Source organism: Tamandua tetradactyla, chromosome 2 (assembly GCF_023851605.1).
Source record: "Tamandua tetradactyla isolate mTamTet1 chromosome 2, mTamTet1.pri, whole genome shotgun sequence".
Taxonomy (NCBI): domain Eukaryota; kingdom Metazoa; phylum Chordata; class Mammalia; order Pilosa; family Myrmecophagidae; genus Tamandua; species Tamandua tetradactyla.
This window is the reverse complement of record NC_135328.1, coordinates 137,208,807-137,213,510: the sequence shown is the minus strand read 5'-3', so window position 1 is coordinate 137,213,510 and position 4,704 is coordinate 137,208,807. Positions and strand designations below refer to the sequence as shown.

At 45.8% G+C, this 4,704-nt stretch overlaps 1 pseudogene; it reads right to left on the bottom strand.

The window, feature by feature from the left end:
- Window positions 1-733: 733 nt before the first annotated feature.
- Window positions 734-3,114, bottom strand: LOC143657481 (nonsense-mediated mRNA decay factor SMG5 pseudogene; annotated as a pseudogene).
- Between the last annotated feature and the right edge of the window lie 1,590 nt (window positions 3,115-4,704).

Sequence of the window (4,704 nt, the reverse complement as noted above, 5' to 3'; positions counted from 1 at the left end):
AGGAGGTTTTGTTTATTAATTCAACCTCTTTACTGGTTATTGGTCTGTTGAGATCTTTTACTTTTTCTTGAGTCAGCGCAGGTAGTTGGTTTCTAGGAATTTGTTCTTTTCATCTAGATTATATAATTTGTTGGCATACAGTTATCCTTTTATAGTCCTTTATAGTTGTGTGGGTTGGTAGTACTGCCCCCACCTTTTCATTTCTGATTTTAATTATTTTTATTCTCTTTCTTTGTTCTCTGTCAGTCTAGCTAAAGGTTTGTCGATGTTTCAAATCATTTCAAAGAAACAACTTTTGGTTTTGTTGATTCTCTATATCGCTTTTTGGATGGGTGGGTGGGGGCTCGGGGAGATCTTTATTAAGTGATGCTTTAGTTTCAGTCTCTGCCAAGGACTAGGGGTGGGGATGACCCCTCCAGGTTTTCCCAGACTTATTATTTTAGAGGAATGAGGTAGGGAGCCTGCTCTTCACCAAACACAGCTTGAGAATCTGAGCTCCTTCTCTCCCCAGCCCATGCCATACTCCAGCTGAGGGGCAAAACCTCTCCCACAACCCTGTTCCCAGTACTCCACTCACTGTGCTGAGCTGCTCATGATCTCTGCTCCCACTTCTCACACATTCACCTGAACACTCCAAATGTTAGCCCCATGTTCAGCCCCCCAGGCCGTCATTCCTGGGGAAAGGCAAAAGTAGAGAAGTCCATTAGGACTTAAGGCCCATGAATAGGCAGCCTCAGGGGGCCACAACTTTCTGTTGCCCACTTGAATGCAGACCCCTTGTTTTCACAAAGTGGCCAAAGCTGCAGATATAGCAGATGTACATCACCAACTCCTCTAAGGCACTGAGCTGGAGTCAGTCTGAGTCAAAGTTAAAGCACCCGTGGGCAGCCTAGAATGGGTGGGGCGGGGGGGCAGGTTGTCAACTCCATGGCCTCTGAGAGTAGAAGAAAAGAGGGGAAGTCAAGCAGTTCACAACCTTCAAGAAGATCCTGGACTTTGAGACACAGGGCCTGGGCAGACTCCTGGAGTTCACCATCAATTGGCAACAGATTGAGCAGCACAGCCAGGTGATTCCACAACCTTTGGGAGCTCTGTGCACACCCAATGATGAGTTTGGGTTAGTCTGCAGTCAGTCCAGGAAGACATTAACAGCAGGAAGCTGGACTTCGGCCAATAGCACCTGAAGTTTCTCCTGGATTTTGTGTTCATTTCAACAGGAACGCCCACTGGACTCTCTCTTTTCTGACTCAGAGCACTCCCCAAAGGCTGACTCTGCAGGCTTCTCCACTGACACAGGCCTGAAACTGGCCAAGGTGTGAGGGCTGGAGCAGTAGGTTACTGAAGGTGGGGGCCAGTTGGAAGCAGTACTTGGTCTGGAACATCTGGATGGACATGGCTTGTAGGGTCCTGGCAATGCTGGCCTCACTGGGGCCCAGTGGGTCACTGAGGGAATCAGAAGCCTCAGACCTGACCTGGAGATGTTCCAGGGCTGGGGACCATGCCCCCTTCTCATTCTACATGTTCCATGTCTGATGGGGACTCTTAGATGTTCATTTCTGAGTCTGTCTCAGCATCAAAAGCTGTTCCTCCACCTTCAAGATTCTTATCTGAGCCCTTGCTGGCCCAGGCTGAGTCATGGCTCAAGTCTGAGTCAAAACCTTTACTCAGGTTACTGTTGTCACCAGATTTGGGTGGATGGTGGGGGTGGTGGAGGCAAGAAAGGAGAGAGAGAACTTATGGCTTTTTCTGATCTCACCTGCTTGAAGTGCTGCGGGAGGAGGCTCAGAATCTGGCTCCTCTTCTTCCTCCAGAGATTTCTTGGATTCTGGATCTTCTGTGCCATCCCTCTGGAATGCCGGTACAGGATTCTTGCCCTCTTCCAGCTCAGCCTATAGCCATATGTTGACATGATTGATGAGTGAGAGAAGGGGGATGAGATGGAGGTAATGGCTGCCCTATACTGCTTGGATCCTACTCTTTTTGAGCTGTGCACACTCATGGGGCAGATGATGACCATTTGAAAAATGAGAAGGTCCAGGAGGAAAGCATAGCTACTTTCATTCTCCTCTTCATCCTCACTGGCAGGTAGAAAAGACAGAGGTTAAAGCTCTCCAGGACTGACTGGCAATGTGATGTCAGCTCTGAGTCCATGGAATTGCTTTTGGGTTGCAAGAGGCTTTGCAGAATTCGCTAGAGATCTCTTAATATCTTTATCTCACTTCTTGCTGGGGGTTTTCAAGTCTCGTACGTCAGCTGGTGGTATAGTTTGGCTGCCTTGTCAGATAGCCATTTGAGGTTCCCATAGGCCCTTCAAAGGACACTTCTGTTTGGATGCAGCACAGGTAGCAATACAGGTAGCAATACATGGTTTCCACATTATAGGATTTGCTGGATGCAAGGGTACTCAGCTGGTTGAATGACATTTCAATCTGTGGAGCTACTGACAAGGCTTGGTTGTAAAATCTCTCAGCTAGCAACTCAGTGTCCATGCCAGTTAACTCATCCTTATATCATAACAAAATCCTGCAGGCACACTAGACAACAGTGGCACACCATCTGTGCCCAATCCATCTCATTCCTCGAGATAGACACTGGCTTCTTACATCCTAGGATGGAGTCATTGCAGCATTGCAGATCAAGCTGGTAGTGGGATTGGATATAGCGAAGGAGATGCTGGTAGAAGCCAATACCAGTGATCAAGTGTGTCCTGTAGGCACATTCCAAGGTCCTCTGACTGCAGATGTGCTTTTGTAATTTTGAAAAGCTAGATAACTTCATAGTATACTTTTCTTCATAGCAGCTCTTCAGCCTTCTTTCCATAATCTACTGGCTGCAGGAATATAAGCTTGACACAGAGCTCATGTAGCTTGTTCCTTGGGCTAATGTCTCCTGGTTGAAACACTTCTTGATAAGCAGTTGCAAAGGATGTTGCAAAGGATGAGCTCAAGTCAATGCACAGCCTTCACTATAGCCCAATAAAGCTGCTTAATGTGGAGAACCTTTGCTTTGGGCTTGCTGCTCTCCCTTGTGGAGGGACCTTGGCTTATGGTGCCTGGACCGAGACAGCTCCTGTTCATAGAACCCGGCCAACCATTGCTACAACCACTGAGGATGTCTCTGGGTGCAGCTACAATTGCTGCCAGCCCTGTTCGATTGCCTTTGCTGTGAAATGTTTGCCCGTAACATCCTCTCTATTGTTTTTTTTTTTCTATTCCACTTTAATCTTCATTTCCTTCCTTTTGCTCATTCTGGGTTTAGTTCTCTCTTCTTTTTCTAGATCCTCCACTTGTGAGGTTAGATCTCTGAGACATTTCTTCTTCTTTTTTTCTAAATAAACCAAAATTTATCTGTGAGCAGGTGATGAATAAGCTCTCATTACTTTTATCACAAAACACAGGTGACTGCTAAAAGGGGTCTTAGTACCTACAGGTGTGACCAAAAGTCCTATTTCAAACTAAAGCCATCTTCTTCAAAGCGATTTTCCCAAATTTACTTTGTAAAGCTTTAAATGGAAGTGAAAATGAAACAAAGCAGGAACTTTATCTCCAATGTCATCTTCATTCTTTAAATACATGTGTTCTAGTTTGCTAGCTGCTGGAACGCAACACACCAGAGATGGATTGGCTTTCAATAAAAGGGGATTTATTTAGTTAATGTGTAGTTCTTCAGAGGAAAGGCAGCTAACTTTCAACGGAGGTTCTTTCTTACATGGGGAGGCACAGAGTGATCTCTGCTGGCCTTCTCTCCAGGCCTCAGGGTTGCAACAACTTTCCCTGGGGTGATTCCTTTCTGCATCTCCAAAGGCCTGGGCTGAGCTGCGAGTGCTGAGATGAGGTATGCTGAGCTGCTTGGGCTATGCTACATTGCGCTCTTTCGTTCAAGCACCAGCTAATTAAATCAAACATCATTCACTGCAGCAGGCATGCCTCCTAGCCAACTGCAGATATGATCAGAAACAGATAAGGTTCACATGCCATTGGCTCATGTCCACAGCAATAGAACTAGGCACCTTCACCTGGCCAAGTTGATGCCTGAATCTAACTGCCACAACATGGAAAAGTCAATCACTCCAATTTGTGAGCCTAAATCCTCTCCCTTTACCCACAGATTAGCGTCTATCATCTTCAGGCCGCCCAGCAGTCCAACATTTACTGCTCCTTCCTCTTTCATCATTAGTGCATGATACTCATAGAATTCACTCAAGAGATCCCTTTGGATGATTAAGTAATGCTGGTAATCAGCCAATTTTTTTTGCCTGAGGGCTAATTGAAGCCATGCTCTTGCATGACTGAGTGGAGTCTTAAGACCTGGTAAATTCTGGATACTGGCGCCTATCTCATCCATTTCTGGGTACAACTTTTCCAACTAGATGGTTCTGTTATAACTCAAAAATGATGTTTGATGTTTCACCCCAGAAAAGCCATGTTTCAATCCTGATCCAATCTTGGGGGGGTCAGACCAATTGTTTAGGGTGAGAAACTTTGATTGGATTGTTTCTATGGAGATGTGACACACCCAGTTGTGGGTGTGATCTTTTAGTTAGATTACTTCTATAGAGATGTGACACACCCAGTTGTGGGTGTGGCCTTTTTATTAGACAGAAATGTGACTCCGCCCATTCAAGATGGGTCTTGATTAAGAGGTGGAATCCTTTAAAGGGGAAAGCATCTTAGAGAAAACTCTGATGCAGGCGCTTGGAGAACA